This window comes from Plectropomus leopardus, chromosome 3 (assembly GCF_008729295.1).
Source record: "Plectropomus leopardus isolate mb chromosome 3, YSFRI_Pleo_2.0, whole genome shotgun sequence".
Classification (NCBI taxonomy): Eukaryota; Metazoa; Chordata; class Actinopteri; order Perciformes; family Serranidae; genus Plectropomus; species Plectropomus leopardus.
Genome location: NC_056465.1, coordinates 26,459,108 through 26,478,807, shown reverse-complemented (window position 1 = coordinate 26,478,807; position 19,700 = coordinate 26,459,108). Strand labels below are relative to the sequence as shown.

Sequence of the window (19,700 nt, the reverse complement as noted above, 5' to 3'; positions counted from 1 at the left end):
AAAGTGGGCACTAGAAAAAGCTTGCCTAGGGTGCAGACACTGACACTGAATCTGTCAGATTTGACTCTTGAATTTTATTGTATTATTGTTTTTATTTTCACTGCTTTCTAGTTACTATTTGATAAATAGGCTACTATTAATGAATTTTTGAAACTTAGAAAAAATCCGATAAACTGAATAGCCTTTAATGTTTTGACACAAGTATCTTTCTTGTTTTTGATCAAAATTTTTGGTCATAGATCAAGCTGTATCATCATTTTGAGTAACTATGATTCACCTCTTTCTCTGTAACTAACGGACAGAAATCTGTTGTGAATCATCATTATTTTACATTAACATCAGCACAATTTTAGGAATTCCCAAAACAGTCTATTGTTTGTCCTTTAGGTTTTAAGGTTCCTAGGTATAACGTTTAAATGCATACTTTGCCGGTTTTCAAATATAACAATGTGGGTAGTATGTGTAGATGTGCTGTGGTGAACCTCCATCTAACCAGTGCCTTCATCATGCACCAGATGACGCAAAACATGTCATCCAGTGGGGTTTCACTGACTTGTGGGGCTGTTGCTCGAAGTAAAGGCTGTACCTCCGCATTTTAGTTCAGCCTGCGCCTATGCTGCCATTGCAGATAGAGTATAGAAGAGAGACACACCCATGCCTCTCCCTCTCAAACTCTGATCAAAAGGTAAACCTAAGCAGCACTGACCAACTGTGATTCTGTTACTGCGTTGCCAATTTCTTGCCACAAATGTTTTTAGAAATATATTTTAGCTTACCGTTTAACTTGTTGTGTGTTTGACCTTGTTTCTAACAATTTCTGATGAATTTCACTTCTTATGTTTCCACCACGAAAACATAAAAATGTACAATAAGCACGTTTCTGTCACGATGAGGGGCTTTACTTTGATATTTAGGGATTTCATGACAAAAATCAAACCCAATTAGCCAATATTCAATTCAGTTCTAGTCATGACCTAATTCTGGGGGTGGGGGCACCAGGGGAAGCTAGGTGCTGCACTGCAGATTGACACTTGAATTTTCCAAATAACACTGTTATACAGTTACTGTTTGAGAAAAAGGGTATTGTAAATGAGCTTACGTTGTGTTAATTAAACACAGAAAAAAGTAATACATGTAAATGTAATATTTTGCATCTTGTTTAAACTATTACTTGTGTCTGATCAAAATGTATCATCCACTGGAGTTATTATGATCCACCTCCTTTGAATTGCAGTTCTCATCTTGCCGCAATAAAATGTTGTCAACATACAATATACAATAAGCTGGTTTCCACCACAATGAGTAGCTTATCTTTAATTTTTAGGGATTTTTTGCAGGGATTTCACACCGGATTTAAATAATTAATTAATAAATAAATTAGTCAATTCCATTTGAGTTGCTGCATAATTTTGCTTCAGGTTCTGGAGCTAACAGGGGTTTGGGGTGGGGACACCAGGGGAAATTAGGTTCAGCACCACTGAATGAGACTTGAATTTTCCAATTAATTTATTTTTTATGGTTACCCTAAATAGGCAACTGTAAATGAGCTTATATGTTGTTAATTGAATGAAGAAGAAAAAAATAGCATACAAGAAAATTTTAAAAAATGAATACATTATGAAATGAGCATCTTCTTAAGGACACTACTGGCGTTTGATCATCAGCTTCAGTAATTTGGTATCCATCTCTGTTTCGGTGTTTTCCACCCAATCACCTGATAATACTGAAATGAAATCATTTATAAAAAGTCAATTTAATGAAAATCTACTATGAATCGTCGGTGTTGTTTGACTTTAACGTCAGCACAATTCCGGACACTCTCCAAACAGCCTGCTGTTTGTATGTAAGGTATAAAGGTTCCCTGGATTAAAGTTAAACTGGGCCCTCCCTCTGTGCGCCCCCGGAGTCTTTGGTTTGACCTCGTGTCTGATAAGATAAGGACTCTTAGTTTTCATCTCGCCACAATGAAATGTAGTCAATATACAGTAAACAAGTTTCTGCTGCATTTAGTGCGATATTTAAAGATTTTTTTTTTAGGGATTTGACGGCGCAAAATTAAACCCAATTAGCCATTAATCAATTCCATTCCAGTCGCTGCATAATTCTGCTTCAGGTTTTGGCACTAACAGGCTTCAGGAGTCTCTTGTGGATGACAGCAGGGAGCAGTGCTGGAGATGCTGTAGCTCATACAGCCGCTAGAAGACAAACGCCGTGGTCCTCCCACCTTCCCAACGCTCCGGAGTGCAGCCCAAGAAACAGGAACTATTTTTAATCAGCAGATGAATGGGACTTTGCCCTGCGCTGGAGCCTGAGCCTGCCAACTCTGCGTGGAGAAGTGGGGCGCATACGCGGACAGAGGGACAGTATTTTCTCTTCAGTGAGACCCGAGGTGGAAAAGACGCAGCAATGACAGAGCAGCAGTCGTGCGCAGCGGCAAAATAGACCAACTATTGTGGGCACGGAAGATTGATAACACAACTGGGCGAGCAACGAGAGCGGCAGATGTAATTTCCAAACGTTGCAGCTGGTTTGGTGCCAGTGGTGTGCTGGATGGGTTGTTACTGCGTTCTCCTTTTCATCATTCACCGCTTCCAGCGTTTCCAGATTACTTGGGGATCTCGGACGGCTGTCTGTGAGGGAGTATTGCTGCAGAGACAAGCGGGGAATGCCATGTGTCGTTGCGCGACATAGAAGCTCTTTGTGGGCTGTTTTGCACCGGGGACAGGTGGTGCCGCGTGTGCGTGCATGTGTGTGCGGGGGGCACGGACACACAACCCCCTGAGACAGTTGTCTTAGGGATGTCAGGCCGGCGTACGGGATCAGTTTTTGCCAGAGACAGGTGCGACAGGGAGGAGTAGTTTACAAAGCCCCGCACAGGATCTGGTAACGCACTAACGAGCCTCCTCTCTCCTCTGATCACTCGGATTTTTCTGGATCCAACGGGACTCACAATCGACTCATCCTGCCGTTTCTCGGCACCTCTCCTCCGATAATCAGAGGTAAGTGACCCGAGCTGTCCGGCGTGGAGGTCTGTGGGTGGTGGTTGTGCGCTTTGGGGGCACTCTGTCGCGCCTTGATGCTTTGGATATTTTGCCTCTGATTAAACGAATGAATTTAGTTGAACGAAAGGGTTGAAACGAACAATACACAACAGTGAGCTGATCTGTAATCCTTCGCATCTTGGCTTTACAGTACGTTTCATTGTATAATTCTCAATTTCATACTGCGTAGCTTGCAGCCACGCACGAAACAAGCTGCTCGCAGCTGTCCGGAGCCTAAAGAGGCGCTTCACCATCCATCTATTGATTGGATATTGGCACGACTCGGATCGTGTGATTAGAAATGGCAGACAGTTATGTATGCGTATTGATCATTTGTTACTATACATTATGTTAACAGATGCACCTCAGTGTCACTCACCTAGCTTAATTAAGCTGATTTTCCTGAAGGAGCTGTTTAATCTGAGAAATGTGACTTTTCTTGTGTCAGGAGGAGTTTTGCCTTTTTGACATTAGAATTGATTTAAAGGGTAACTAGAAAGCCTCATTTTGAAATCCAGTGTTGCAGAACTGTGGAAACATCTATCTTTACCATGAGATTGATCAAAATGTGCCCCTCTCTGTGTTTTCTTGCTGTTGTTTGTATTGTGTGATATGTAATCTGCTAGGGGTTGTGCATGTTCTTCAGTCCTACCCGCTGGGCCCCTGGTGTCCAACGCTTCTGCCTTTAGGCTCTGCCATCCCTCCCTCTCCCTCTGCAGTAGCTGCTATCTTTACAGTACATTGAGCTAGTTGGCTGGATAGTGTCAGAATCACATTTTTTGCTTTTTTTTGTGTGTGCGAGGATGGCTAACTCTCAATAGCTGGCACCAAGTCTTCTAAAGTTTCTCCATTTGGAAGCTGCATGTTTTTGTTGTGGCCCCTGTTTTCAAATTCAAATTTCCTTTCAGCTGCCTTTTGTCCGGCAGCAAGGTTTGTGGACTGGAAAGAGAGACAGAGAAGTAAGTGAAGTCCCTGAGGGTCAGAGCATTCCTATAATGAGCCCTATAGTGTGTGTGTGTGTGTGAGAGAGCAGAGAGGAGAGCAGGAGGAGTGAGACACATCTAAAGAAAGTGAGACAGTTTTCACTGTCCAGTGCAAAGGTAGACACAGCCAAGGGAATACCGGCACCTCTGCTAACCTTTCTGTCGCTCTGACTGTGTCAATCAGCCTTTGGAGGACAAGCGCCTCTTTAATTCCCCTTCCTCTGGGCTGTCACCCACTCTGACAGCCAGAGCTCACGGGTGCTGCTGCGGGTTACTCATAGATCCTTCCTCCCTGCTGCTGAGATGCTACACCAGGGGGTGATGTAGTGCACCACATTCCTTCTTTTTTTAAACAGAAACAATAGTGCAAATGAGGTAGATACAGTGGGTGGTAAAAGCGAAGAAGTTAAGATGAAACATGAAAGAAGAGAGGATCATAAACTAGATATCGTCTAATCATCTGAGTGTTGCAGCTTCTTTGGCAAGACAGTGGAGGAATGGTGCCCTCTTCTCTCATGTGCTGACACCCGCTTGTAGACCCATCACGCCACCAGTAATTACAAGAGAAGTGCTATCAGAGGAAATAAATTAATAGACAACAGAGGAAATACCTGTCTGATGGGATCTCTGATCTCCTTGCACCGGATCTAGTTTTCATTTGTTCAAGGACAAAACACTTAGCGAGAGTTGAGAATAGATTCGTTTTTGCTGGCGCTTCAAGTCATTTTTAGAATGTTTTCAGGGAAAATCTACCTAGAAATAAAACTCTATATATATTCTTCTCAGCAAGTGTAGCACAGGGATTTAGGAACAACAATTATCACGAGACATGCTGTTAATTTTAGGTCACCACTAGGGCTGCCCCTTTAAAGTTGGTGATTCGAATAATCAGTTGGCGACCCCTCAGTTGACTGAAATTGCTTCAAGTCGAGCAGTCTTTTTTCTTTTGCTAATTGGTGTTCTGTGCAGTGTGCTTCTTTGGACATTTTGGTCCCCAGATTTTGCTGCAGAGTGAACGCTCTTGACTTTCATGATACTCTTTGACACACAGTAGCCCACACGCTGCAGCTGCACAGAGGAAGAGACACTCTGCACTTTAAGGCTCTTTGATAACATTGTCTTCTCTCTTCTCTTTAAAAATTGTGAATGTAAAGCTTACAGCAACTTAAAAAGAAACAGCCTCTGACTTTTGTTTGATATTTAGTGCAAAAAAGTTGCACATTTGCGATCTGTCGTCAGTGCTGTTAGCTTGTTTACTATATTACATGAATGCCTGCTGTCACACTGTACATACCGCTGAGCCTGTTCAAACTTTAAAATTTTATATGAAAAAAAAAATAAAACAAGTTGTTGAATATTCATATTGAACTGCCAAATTTGATTTGACTGGCATAATTCTGAGTCAGTGACAGCCCAAGTAATCACATCAGAAATGTCAGCACTTATGCAAGATTCATCCCTCTAATAGTGTCATTAAAGTTACTTAAGTTTTGGTGATACTGAAAGATTTTATGATAAGCTTGCTACATAGAGCTGAATTTCTTTCTGCAGGCAGGGGGGAAGGGATAAATGTTTTCTCAGTCATTATATAAATAACCAGACTGTAGGAAGCTTTACTCCTGCCAAAAGAAATGACTCAGTAGGGGGCAAGATTGCACCGACATTTAAGGCAAACATAAGGAAAGCAATCGAAGAAACAGTGTACCTGATGTTAGAGCTGATGTCCTGAACACTTAAAGTGATTAGTGGAGAAACCCCAACAGGAGAGAAAAGCAATAGTTGCAAGTAAAAGCTCAATATAGGAGCAGGCTTTTTGTGTCAATGGAGAACTCAGATAACAAGGCTAAATGTGTGCCCAGGAAACCAGGCGGGGGGTTTGTACCGTTCCAAGGTCCCAGTGCTGATGTCAGTTTTTGGCGATGTTTTCTCCGTCCCCAGTGCTTCTCCCTCGCAGCTTAACAAACTGCTCGCTGGAGCTTGGCTAATCCTTGGCTAGCAGTGCCCAGTGATTTATTATAAAGTTAGTTAATTTAGGGAGATCTGAAACATCCCACCGTATACACATACCCTTGACAGATCCCTGCTGTCTTTGCTGAGGAGTCTGAATCGCCAATTAGTTTGAAGAATTGTTTGTGTGTGAGGGTGTGTGTGTGTGTGTGTGTGTGTGTGTGTGTGTGCGCGCAGGCCATTAAGAGAAGAGAGAAAGACGGAGTGAGAGTTTGTCTATGTCTATCAGTGAGAAACATAAGGCACATTGTTCCTCACATTGTGTCTATTTGCCTTCCTGTCTTGTATGGATGTTGTGTGTGTGCATGTGTGTGCATGTGTGTGAGTCAGCCCGTCTGTGCCCCCATACAAGTGTGATTCAGCACTGTCCAGACTCGGTTGAATGGGTGCCCTGTTTGCGCCTCGTTTCTGACGCCAACAGCCGCTCTGCACTCCTCGCCTCGGAGCAAGTGTTGCGCCCCATGTGCTAAAATAACAGGTGCCTGTACACAATGACTTAATCTCTCTTTACCACCTCCCCCGCAGCACCCTGCTGGGGGTTACGTCACCTGCAGGCCCAGGGCAGCTCCAACATAATCATAAAAATTAGTCATTATTCAGACACAGGTTGTTTTCCCAGACAAGTTCCAACCACATACGCCTCGTCAAATTGTGTTTTTGTTCAACATTTACAGAATCAGATTGCAGAACATTTGTAGAAACCAGGATTGTATATAGTAACATTAGAGCTAAGGCAGAGTGGGTCAGAGTGGGAGTGTCATCAGGCGTTAGAAACTGGGGTTCTCTTATAAGAAAAACCTTCTTAACCCCACTTATCATCTTAATTGGGGCCTTTTCACTATCCTGTGCCTACACTTAAAGGGGCACTGATTTTGGGGATTGAGATGGGGATTTTATCTGTCATATAGAGTGATACTCAGCCTGTTAAAACAGTTGTATAATGTCTTCTGTGCCTACGGAGGGAGCTGTCTAGTTTGGAAAAAAGACCCTGATGATGTTATCTGATCTGATGTGTTCTGATTTAAGAGAAAGCCCGCATATGGAGTTGAAAGAAGTTCCACGAGGTGTTTGTCTACTGAAAGACACTATTAAGTTGCATTGTGGGAAATGTAGGATCCAGCATTTTTATAGGATTGACCCATACTAGGGAAAAAAAGTCATATCTTACCCTCTGCTGTTTTGATTTTTATCATTCCTAATCTGGGATTATCTCATTTTATTTAAAGTGCATTACCAGATTGTTGGAGAAGCCCTTTAAGTCCACTTTGCAGTTAGTGTTTTTTCATACACGTGAGTCTAAAGTTAAAGGCTAAGTTCCCCCATATTCCAAAAAAAACCATACTTTCTCACTTACTGTATCTAGTGATATCATATCTAATCATTATAAACAGATAATCTGCACATATATGCAGATTTGTAAACAGTGATCAAAGATTTTGCTATCGAAGCGCTCTGGTTTCTGTTTGTACTCCGAGTAATATTTTCCAGTAGCATTTGATTTGGCTTCGGTTTCCTGCGGGTAAACAGTCTGTGTGGAGAGCTAAAGAAGCAGAACGAATTGGCCGAAATGCAATCTTGGAGCCCATCTTCTGATGAATGTTAAGATTTATGATCTTTTTTTCTAACCTCTGTTCAGAAAGATTAGCTGAAATTTCATCTGGCCCTTTCTCAAGTTGCTAATCTGGTCGATACATGGAAGAGGAAGTCTTGGCCGGGATATCTGTGGCTACACAGGATCTCCAAAAATATTGGCCGCCCCCACAGGCTTTATCGACGTCAGACAATACCCGATGGGTGCTGAGATTGTACCATATCTAACCATGCAGATAGTTTGTGTTTTAGAAATCTATCTCTGTGATTTCTCCCTCCACCTCAATACACTGGGGATAAAAAGATTTTCATTTGCAGTGCCCACTGAAGAATTAATTACATTCCTCCTGTTAGAAACGGTGCCCCTTTTACTTTTTATAATCAACACACTGTCAACACTTTTCATCAGGACTGTTTTATTAGTAGAAACTATTTCCAATAAAAACAGTGCATACCTCTAGAGGTAGGTATGATTTTTTTGCAATTTCTGTTCAAATGGACCCTTAAATGTCCCTTTGGCTGGAGTTTCTCCTTGGCGAAAATGAGTCATAAGGCTAAACATTTGATTCTAATTACATTTCAATATTGCACTGAATGCTTGTGCATGAGCACCTGTGTTTCCTTAAGTCTCTCCTGAGCGTGTCCAGTCTGTCTTGTTTTTCCCTGGGTTTTGGCCAAACCAAGGCAAATGTATTAGGAGTGTCCTCTGTGGAAACAGAGCTGTCGCCATCTACATCAGTCTGGTCTGAGAGGGACTGATTTGTAGGAAACACTATTGAGATGCCGAGTCTGGGGTCTTGTGTTTAACCTGGCACCCCGGTCTCCTTTTCTTATTCTCTGTCATTCTTTCCTCAACATTCCCTCTTGCTTGTTTTCCTTCACACACACTCTGCCTCTGTACGGCTGCTCCCCACATCACCCCTCTTCTCCTGTTTCTCCCCCCTCCTCTTCTGTCCTTCGCGTTCCTCTCCTCCGCTTTTCTCCCTCCTCCCTCTCTCCGTCCTCTCTGGACCTTGATGTCAAGGCCTCTCAGGCGGTGTGGTCTCTGTCTGCAGGCTGTCAGGGCAGGGACACTGCCCACTGGGACCCTGAATGGGACAAATTGACCGTAACAATGTTCCCACTTAGCATGTGGAGCTGGGAGAAAGAGAAGGTGAAAAGGAGGGCCTGATGATTGAGGTGCAGGCCAGCCACACTGGGATAGAGAGGGAGTGAGCGAGAGAGAGCGGGGGAGAGCAGGACAGCTCTTTGAAATGTATGAATTGAAGACTTACATTACATCTCACACCTCGTCTTTTTAAATCCCCTTCTCACATATTCTCTCTCTCCTATGCACACACACACACACACACAGAGACACACACACATACTGCTTTTCTTGTTGTTATTTGCCCAAGGCTAGTGTAGGGGTTGCCATAGCAGCAGGATAAACACGTTTGCCAGTGACCCTGCAAGCCCTCACATACACACACACACACCTCATTCTCAAGGCCCAGATGCCTTCCAGGGGGGTTTGTCAAGCCTGGCAGTTTGATCTGCACTAAGGTGTTACCGCTGCCTCACAAAGGGTCAAGGATCATCCAGCCCCCCCATTAAAATGCAATAAGGGCTATAGCCCAACGGGACCACCTCCGCCATTTAATCACACACCGCTGCTCCCCCATCATCTGCTCTCTCCCTTTTATCTTTTAATCACTTGTTTTTGCAGCCCTGTCTCCTTTCACTCTCATCTAACCGTCTACTTCATGGCTTTTATACATCCAGTGCAATGCCAAGGCAGCCAGAATAGATGAGAGAGTTCAAAGAAGGAAGCCCGATATAGTCAATAATAAGCTCTCTTTCATTTTCCTTTAAAAAATTCTCTGTCTTATGGCTGTTCTCATTGGCAGCCACAGGCTAGTCTCTCTTCAGAGTTTTGTAAAGTCTATGATTTCAGATTTTTTTTTGTCTATGCCCTTTAACTGTGACTGAATGTCTTGGAGAAGTTGGAGCGATATCATGTTGTGTAAGCCTGAGGTGGCACAGTATGACAGGAACAAAGAATGCAGCTGCTATCACCAAAGGCCAAGTGGCTGTTGAATAAAGATGCTTCCCGTTGGTAAAACTGGCATTCCATGTAGGCTTATTGTACCTCCAAAGGGGGAGTGTGTTCTTGCGTGTGTGTCTTCCCTATATCTGAATAAGGTGGACGCCAGGGATTCTTCCATTCTCTGCAGCTGTGAAAAGCGACATTTCAATGAGTATAAACTCCATCCTGCTGCAGGCAGCGGACCATAAGTGATACTGTGGGAGACAGGATGAAAAGACGGGTAGACATGACTGAGACGGACACCAACTTTTGCTTCCCGGACACGGATAAACAGTGTGTGTGAGCTGAATTTTTTTCACGGCCTGTTTGCTTGTCATTAAGCCACATTCACATAGCTTTCTCTCTCTCAGACACACACACACACAGTCGTGTCACTGTCGCTCACGCTCTTATGAAGTCTCGGTGTCAGCAGAGCCCCAGTTTGTTAACAAGAGAAGAGACTAATGAGGGGCCATGGTCAGGAAGGGAGTGGACAGGCCGGTCCCATATACCACCCGGAATACATGAATACACACTGGCACATTGATGCGCACACTTGCATATTCCCAAACGGACACAAACACACACACACACACACACACACACACACTCACAGCGAAGTAACAAGCCACCACAAGCCCAAAGCCTGGAGCAGCCCATTCAGTGCCAGTAGCCATACTGCAATTATATTACTTTTCTCCTCTGACATGCTAAAAATAGCAACACTTATTTCTATTATAGCATTCATAGACATACTTTGCACACCTCCTCGGTTTTATTTCCCATGCCAGGCAGCTATGATCACTAAGTAGATATCTAATAAGGCTCAGCTTAACTGCTGTATGGTGGGAGACATCATGCCGAGGATGCTGGTCACATACATCGTGAATCATTTCCCGCATCAGCCCAGCGTGAATCTGAAGAAACCATGCCCTCTGGGCCGGACTGGTATTATCCCGCTGCTGTTTTATAGCTGATTCATTTCTTAGGGGAACTTCCAGCCCAAATGGCTCTATCCTGTAGTTTTATGGTCACAGAGAAGCTACAAAAATAAAATGAGAATGTTCTCATTGGCTTCGTCTGTTATTGCTGTTGACAGAGTTGTTTACAACTGCAGCTGCAGCTTCAGCTATTGCTGCTGTGGTCTCCGCTTGTCTCATCAGGGATCTGGCTTTAAATTTGTGAGTGTACTCTTTTAAAAAAAATGTAAATGTCTGCTCATTTTGCTGCCAAGCAACCACTTGTTTTGTGCTTTGAGGTAATTAACAGTTTAATGCGTTCAGTGACCTGGGGGAGTCAGTCATGCTGAAGGAACAAAAAGAAAACTCAGGCTCGCTGGCACTGGGTGTGGGGCAGTTGGCGAAGTGGAGGGACGGAGCAGAGACTGTGACCTGCTGTCTCTCTTCATTGTGTGACAGCGAAGCGAAGAGGGAGCGAGTGATGCAGCGACATGTTGACAGTTGATGGGTGAAGCTGAACTGTAAGGTAATGGGGGAAAGTAGAGAAGCACTAAGCAAGAAAGAAAGGGAGGTGAGAAATGGTGGGAGAGTCTTGAGAGAATTCCTGTTCAGCCTCTGTTGCTGTTGGAAAGTGGGTCCTTGAACGTACTCGCCTAAATTAACGGCTCAGAAGCACCAATTAATGTACAGCCTCACTGTGGGTCTCTGCTGTGTCGAATCAAAGAGGTCTTGCTGCGCGGTGCGTCTGCTCATCTCCCAAGCATGTGTGCACGCACTCACATACACACACAGAGGGGGATTTTAGCCAAGAAACTGGAGCCAATGAGTGAGCGATGAGATGAAAGTGTCACATGGAGCTAAAAGCTGAAAGTCAAGGTTAAAGACCAAAAGGATGGTGATTTGCTTCGTTATTAAGTGGCGAAGGGATGAAGGGAAGGTGAAGTTTGATGATGGGATGAGAAGATGAGTTTAGGAGTGGAGGAGGAGGAGGAGGAGGAGGAGGAGCAGGAGGACAGAGCGTGTTTTCAGAGAGCAGGAATCACAGAATCACACCCATCTGGAGGCAACAGGTCTGGTGACAGCAGGCGGGTTCCCGATCCAAGTATCCCAGCCGCGGGTGAGAGCCAGGATGGGAGCCAGGATCTCCCCTTGTCCAAGACCCCTGGAGACCCAGTCAATCCACTAGCAATCTGTGCCCTGGTACTAACCACTTCAATATGACAGATAGGCATGTTTATTATGGTAGGTTGTGGATTATAATTGTTCAAATTGAAAGTGGATGTCTGTTATTAGCGCCGCCGTCAGAGATGAGTGGGTTCTGTGAGGATGGTAGACGTTCTGTATACTGAGGAGTTATGAGGAAATGATAGAAAGGATTTAAGCTCCTTCACAGCAAATCTGTTAATGCAGTACATTACGTCCCGGCCTGAATTCATTAACATTAATTTCACAAGAAGCGGTAACAATAGCAGTCACAAACCAATAAGGCACAAAAGCAAAAAATAATTGATATCCTGCACACATAACAGCTACTTCTAAAGCCTGCGTGCTGTTACAATAGAGCCGTTGATTGGCAAGTCCTCTGTGCCGGGTTTTCTGTGGTCGCTGTGCATTCAGAATACCATAGCTAGCGTGCTCACAGTAGCTAGTGGGTCATTCGTATTTGCATGTAAATGTTTTTCACCCCTTGGCTTGACTGGTGGGGCAATCAGAATGGCTCTCTGTCTGCATCACTAAGAGGGAGGCTGCAATGACTGACTGTGACATTCAGAGCTCAGGCCAGGCTTCACCCTTTGCTTTCACTCGCTTGTTCGCTCACATGTTTTAGGTCTGTGGGAAGGAGGAGGCAAAAGACAGGAAAGAGTTTTTTTTGTGTGTGTGATGGTTATATCTCATCAGTCGATCCGTGTATTCACGGTCTCATTTGAAATGTGAGAATCAGACCATGTCATTCCACGTCCTCCTCCCTCATCAAGCAGCCCCCTCCCCTGCCCTGAGCCTCAGCTTGGCCACCTCCATCATCCCATGGCGCCACCGAGATGGACACTTGTGAGGGTTTTTTTTTTTTTTGTAAGGACCAAGCATGACACACACACACACACACACACACACACACACACACACACACACACACACCTCCCACATGGCGATGATGGATACATGTGCGCCTATCTGCACAACGGAGGAGTGTTTGTGCTTGACTCATGTAGCACATCTCAGAGTTTGGCAGTCTGTCAAGGCATTTATCAGCCTCTGTCATCAAATGAAACATGGTCCTTTAGGTCTTAAGCGTCACCAGCTTGGTTTCTTTGCTTGCCGAGCGAGGTGGGTAGAGGGGACGTTGTGGGACGAGAAAACTCAACAGGGACTGGGTGTTTTGAAGATCAGCGAGGAAATGGGCGAATTAGTGAGTGAGTGAATGAGGACATAAAGAATCAAAACAGTCACTCTCTAAACTTTGGGAATGTGTGTTTATGCCATGAATATGTCCACTTAGCTGACATTGTTTAAAACACGTCTATTAGGCAACCACAATGCTCCACTGGTAACACTGCTCCATTTGGTGTTCCCAATGCTGATATAGGCACATCTTGCATCTGTGTCTGAGTATGTCTCTGCCAATGTGGGAAGTTGTGTGTGTGTGTGTATACATAGTCTAAATAAACACTAAAACTATTTTAAAAGTTTCCCTTTTCCAGTTTATGCTGGTGTGTGTTTGATGTGACAACACTTTTCAAACATTTTTCTAATCCTCCTCCTTGACATTTGAGTGCTCAGTTGTTTTATCCCAATTATAGGATGTTACTGTAACGGTTCGTCCACTGCTAAAAGGAAACAGTGGTTTGTTGCCGTCATTATGTGGTCTCTGCTGTTGTTGTGTATTGGCTGCTCTTGTAAATATAGCATGAGGAGCTGTGGCACCTTATGGGCTTAAAATGTCTGTGCATTGGCCTTTTAATCAGGCAAAAATGTTTGTGTTGGTTGTTTCTGTGTTTGACTTCTCATCAGTAACACGTCTCTCAACAATGGGTAGGTTTATATCCACATTAACATTCGAAGATTACTCTGAATATGACAATATTTTATTTCTGATATGGGTCATGTAAATGGCATATTTCCTCTGGATATTCTGAATTGGGTGTTGTTACCAATGTAGCATTTTCCAATAAAAATGAGGGATATGAAGGTATTATTCAAATTTTAATAGCATTCTTTGGACACATTTGCAATGCATTTGGAATAAGCATCTCAGTTAGGGTTTTTACTGAACTTTGCGACACACTTCATCTTGCCTGTTTAGGGTCAGCTCTGTGCACTGCCATGAATGCGTTGCACACAAACCAACAGTGTGCAAGGCTGTGGTAGAGATGTATGCCCAAAAGAAAATAAAAGGCCACATTTCTGTTTCGAAGTACATAGAAATCCACCTACTTTAAAACATGGTGAAAGACTTTGATATCAACAGATGTTTGATACACGCATATGTGCTGACCTTTTCAAGAAGGAGGTCGAAGGAATGACAGAGGGAGACTGCGCGGTCTCCCACAGTATCACTTATGGTCCGCTGCCTGCAGCAGGATGGACAAATCCACCAAGCAGTAAAAAACTTTGAAAAAATCCTATCTTTATGCATATTTTCATATTGTAAAGTGATAAACGGCGTCTTAGGACGTGTTAATCAGAGTATGCATGGCCAGGGGCATCGTAGTGAAAAGAATAAAATGAATAAATAAATAAATCAAGACTTAAAAGTTTGTTTTTTTTGCATTTTTTATTTCTAAGTAATTAGTGACATTACTAAATTTAAATTGGCTGTATAAATCAATTGAGAGACTCAACTTTGTATAAAAAAATAGTGGAAGTTCCCTTAAGGTCCCTCTCAACCCTAAATGCCCCTAATTGTTTAGTATTCCGCTGCATTAAACGTGGCTAAGCTGAGCGAGTGACTGCCTATCCTGCTGGGGCAACAACGTACACGTCTTTCTCTAAGAAAGGAAAATTGAATTTCCAAGAAAGAAACCTATGAGAGAAAGGGAAAGAAAGCAAACTGACTTTGACAAAAAAATTCAATAAGTGTGTGAGAGACATTGATTAAGAGAGGAAAGGCTGAGGGCCCACAGAGACTACTTATGCATAGGACCCAGAATTCGGTGCTACACTCCTGTGCACGGCTGCATGTAAAATGGGAATTTTAGTGATATATTCATTTTCATTAGCCATGTAAACATCTTGGTGGGATTATTGTCTTTTTCAGGATAAGGGTGAAAATCAGAACATTTTGTGCATGTAAACGTAGTCACTGTCAGTCTTGTGACAACTGCACCTTTTGACCCCGTCCTTACCTGGTGACATCATCACCGCGCTGTCTCAACACCCTGTTGTGCACATCAACACGCAGCTCACTTGTTACCTGCTGTGGCTGCTTTAACCTTTTCACCAATTATCCGCTTGCTCCATATAAATAGCCCTGCTTGTTCTGTCTGTTTCATTTCAAAACCAGCCACGCACTCCCTTGACTCTGCAGCAGCAACAGCAGTACAGAGAAACTCGATCCCGGAGTCTAAACTGAAGTAATAAACAAGACAGAAAATGCCTGAGAGCCAGCTCTTGTAGGCCTGAGATATGTCATGTACCATGAAACATTAAGGGTGCTGTCGCAAGGGAAAAGCATTGGCTGGGCTCTTACCACTTGCATGCATGTTGGAGGAGAATAGCCATAAAAGCCATGTTGTTGCTGTAATTGCATGTAAACAGAGGCCCTGGCCAAAATAACCCAAATCATCATAGAAACATGCAGCCAATGAATAAGCTTTCTGATCTGCCTCCTGCCTTCCCAGCATGCTGCTAACTCGTAATGGAGCTTTTTTTTCTACTCAATTTTTACGTTGCTGATGACTCTCAATGAGCGTGTTTTTAATTGTGCTACCCTGAGGGGGCGAGCCGAGCGCTTAGTTACAGAAACACTAGTGAGCACTACTCCTGCCAAATGTTAAAGATGGCAGTTATTCTTGAGTGAGGTTTTTTAGGTTTTATCGCTTGCCTGCTGGACAGCGCTGCTCCTCTCCTGTGGACACTCTTTTTTTTTTTTTTTATCCCGATTCTCTTTCTCCCAGTTTTTTTGGCTTGGGCCGCTTCACCTGGCATAGAGATTCTCTCTGCTGTCATCAGCACCATTAACGGCCACAACAAAGTAGCTTTGAAGCTCTGCAGGGCTTAGGCCGTAATAGGAGGACAGCTCCAGGCTCATGCTATAATGGAGGGAAAGCTCAGGGGCTCCACTGTTTGCTCCTTAGTTCAGATTTCTGTCCCCTTTCATAAGATAGCGCTCTAAAGACATCTGGACCAATTACCCTGTCTGTCTGTTCGTCTACCTTTCTTACTGCCTCTCATCTCTGTTTTACCTGGCTCTGACATTAAAGGTGAAGTCGACAAATGCGGCAATATGGATTATAACTATACCGGATAAATGATGCCAAAGTGGCGGATGCATGACAGTGACATCGACAAGCTATTTTCAAGACAGAGGTAGCAACTGCTGGAAGCTGAGTATTTACTGCTGTCTCTTCTGTTAATTGGATGCATTATGTTCATTTCCTTTGCCGCTTTTCAAATCTTAATCAGATGGTTAATTTACAGTCTTGCAGGCTTTAAACAGCTGGCTCTGAACATCTTCATCTCCGTCTCTCTGTCTTCTGTGTGTGTCTCCATGGTTTCCTTGGTTTGTTTAGTCATCACGCTGGCATGGTTTTGTGTGTTAAAGTGTGTGTGCCCCTGCCTGTGTGTGAAGGTAGGGTAATACAACAGTGTCTTCTGCCTGGTCTGGCATTAATTCAATGGGGCCAGTGAAAATGTGATGGGGATTATTTGTCTGGCAGTCAGTCCACCGAAGAAAAGACCAAGCCGCTGAGAGCCGAGGAGCCTTCATTAATATAATAACACTCCGTGGTTCGAGCAGCTAGCATGCTCTTTATGTGACACGTGTACACACACACAGACAACTAATGGCCGCCTCGCTAGACACTCCACGGCCACCTCGCTTCCTATTTATATGTTTGACACTTTTCACAAAATTCACAAAAAGCAAAGAGGAGAAGCTGATTATGCTCTCCACAGTCACTTCTTCTTGTGTTTTCGGGCCATCGGCTCAGCATTTTCTTGCCATTGTCAAGTCGGTTCCCTGGTGCTGATAAGGAGTAATTGCCAGCGTGGCAGTTGACTTACTTCTTCCTTGAGAGTTGCCATCCAGGCTGAAGCAGGCTTTGAGTCTCTTTTTGTTCCCGTGAAAAAGTCTACATCAATATCTTTGTCTGGAGGTGGGGAGATTTGGTTTGCATCTGATAATCCCTTTTCACTCCTGAAATTAGTTTCTCTCTCGAGGCTAACGTGCAGAAGCGAAATTACAAATGAGCGAGGATTACAAATGTAAAAGTGTGAAACAGAACAGATAGGGAAATGAGTGGAACAAGTGTGGGTGTGCATGTGACTCTGTGTGTGTGTGTGAGTGAGTGTGTATGTGTGTGGTGGAGGACTCTCTGCCAACAATCAAGGACTCTTGCTGGGATACTCACCTGATTGAAATGAATAGATTCCTGGATAGTGAAACAGGAGGAGGGGGAGCGGGGTGTGTAGAGTGGCATCCGAAGGACTCATCAGTCATCACACACATACACAACACAAACCCACACACACACACACACATACACACACACACACACACACACACACACACACAGAGGCAGGCTCAGCGGCTCATTAATGCACCTTAGCACCACTGGCTACACCAGGCAGCGAGCCAACGCAAAAACAGAAGCTAAGAGGTGATGCTCACCGCGGGCCACCCTCGGCTGTGTGGAGGGGTAAAGCTGAGCCTCTGGCAAGTCTTAGGTATCGCTCATTAGAATCCATGCACAAACTAATGAAGAGCCTGGAGAGAAAGAGCGAGCCAGAGAGAAAAAGAGAGTGTGAGAGAGAGAGAGAGAGAGAGACAGACAGAAGCACCAATCAAACTGAACAAAGAAAAACACACAAACAAGCCGATGAGCTTCAGCACTTGCATGCACACAGCTGGGCGTAAAAGCAGCTCAGCTAACAACCCCTGATGTTTTCACAGAGGAGCTGATATTTAGTTAGACTTAAGGCTTAGGAGTGCCCGTGTAAGTGGATCTAGTGATAAATCTTGAAGCAGAACTCTGCCCGAGCCAGCGCTGTGTTTTGGTGAACTAGTTCTCCTTCATACGAGCGCCAGGGGACATAGACACACAGGGGAGACTAGTTATAGAAATAGCCTGTTTTTTGGTCATAAACACAACTCCTGCCTCGTGTGTGTGTTTGTTGATTTGCTCTTTTTCAACCCCTCACAACAGCTTGCATCAGCACGATTATCAGGAGAGGGATATTGATTTTGTCAAAGAGGTTTCAGGGGCAAAATATTGTTATTTAGTCTGTGTGTACGTCAGGACATTTTGTTATTGTTGTCAGGCGAATCAGTAGCCCTGCTCAGGAGGGCTCTGACTTGGGTTGCTTATTTTTCAAGGCTCAGCGAGTCTACAGCCAAGGCAGCTAGTTTCTCTTCCAAGGCCTCCTGAGAGTCAACCCTGAGGACCTGGACTAATTCTTCTGCATCACATTACCATTCTCATTAATGTGAGTGATTATACACTTGGAAAGAGTGGGCCACAGTCGTGAGCCAACGGGCCCCAAAGTGTTTACTGGCACACAAGTGTGAAAAATCAGAATGCCCACTCATGTTGAGTCATTTTGTGTCTTAGATCATTCTGACGGCCGCGCACAGACCTTTGACATCTCATTCTCTGTCAGAAATGGATTTCCATCTTATTTGGATGGTGATTTATTGTGCGAGGCTGGTGCATTTATGTCAGAGTGCTTATGAAAGAGAGATTTTGCCGAGAGTTAAATTTAACTTCTTGTTACTGTTGGTTTTGATCACACACTTAATTAACCTTTCTTGGCTTCCAGTGGAAATGTGAAGGACGTTATGTAACGAAATGTACCACAGAGATCATTTAAAGTACCCACATAAAATGTTTCGAAAAAGGTTTCCATGGTAGGAATATATTTAACAAGCAAGCAAGTAGATCCAATTTTGTACCTTTTTTTTTAAATACAAAAAGCAGCAGTTGTTTTTATGGTATATAATGTTTCCTCTTGTGCTCCGGAGAAATCACAACAGTGCACAAAATAGCTCCAACTAAGGAAAGAAAACAAGAAAATATGTGTAAACTAGAAAATGACTGTCTTGGTCTTCTCAGTGCACTAAGTGGTGCCCCTGAATGGGTGAGGAAAGTAATAACACTTAATGTATGAGCCATTTTTGTGATAATTAGATGTTGTGCAGAGACTGTTTAAAATTCAGACAGACTTCAGAGGATAGGAAAACACAAACCCCCAGAGCCACCACACTGTCCCGACTACAGCCATTATTTGTTTCATTACAGCTGGAACGCAACATAAATACCCTGTTATTTCAGAAAAGTGTGCTTTCCTTAGCTCCCCTCAGAATAGCAAAATCAATCCTGGGCCTCACTATTGCTTTGTTTTTGGTGTTTTTCTAATCAGTGTGCTCCTTAATATAGACCACCCTGATTTCCCACCATTAGATATGCACTGTGGGCTTAATATAGAAACAGAGATCCCATCGGCTTAATTCAGCTCAAGTCAATCTTTATTTATTGTGCAGGGACACATTTAGGAGCATGAGTCAGGTTTACAATTTAAAAACAAGAGACCCCCCAGGCTCTAAAAAAATCACATTGCAATGAAGGAAAAGCAAAGAAATTAACTGAGTGCATTAAAATATGATAATAGTAGCGCTAGTTTAATCATGCCCTAAATGAGTTCTGTGAAACTAGAGATAGTACCCAGAGTATTAAGCATCAAAGATATTCCAGGAGAAGGAAGCAAATGGCCCAGGATCCCCGTCTAATGTAATGGTGTGTGTCAGCGTGTGAAATACAGACTTGGTGCTTTAACTGGGCAGTAATAAAGTCTTTGCTTTGGATGGCTGATGCCTTTTGTGAGAGATATTAACAAA

At 43.6% G+C, this 19,700-nt stretch overlaps 1 protein-coding gene across 1 annotated transcript in view; it reads left to right on the top strand.

The window, feature by feature from the left end:
- Positions 1-2,502: 2,502 nt before the first annotated feature.
- Positions 2,503-19,700, top strand: part of sema6bb (sema domain, transmembrane domain (TM), and cytoplasmic domain, (semaphorin) 6Bb) — a 153,550-nt gene continuing 136,352 nt past the window's right edge. The window contains exon 1 of the mRNA XM_042481817.1: positions 2,503-2,999. The gene's annotated coding sequence lies outside the window, so the exon portion shown is untranslated. The remainder of the gene's footprint in view (positions 3,000-19,700) is intronic.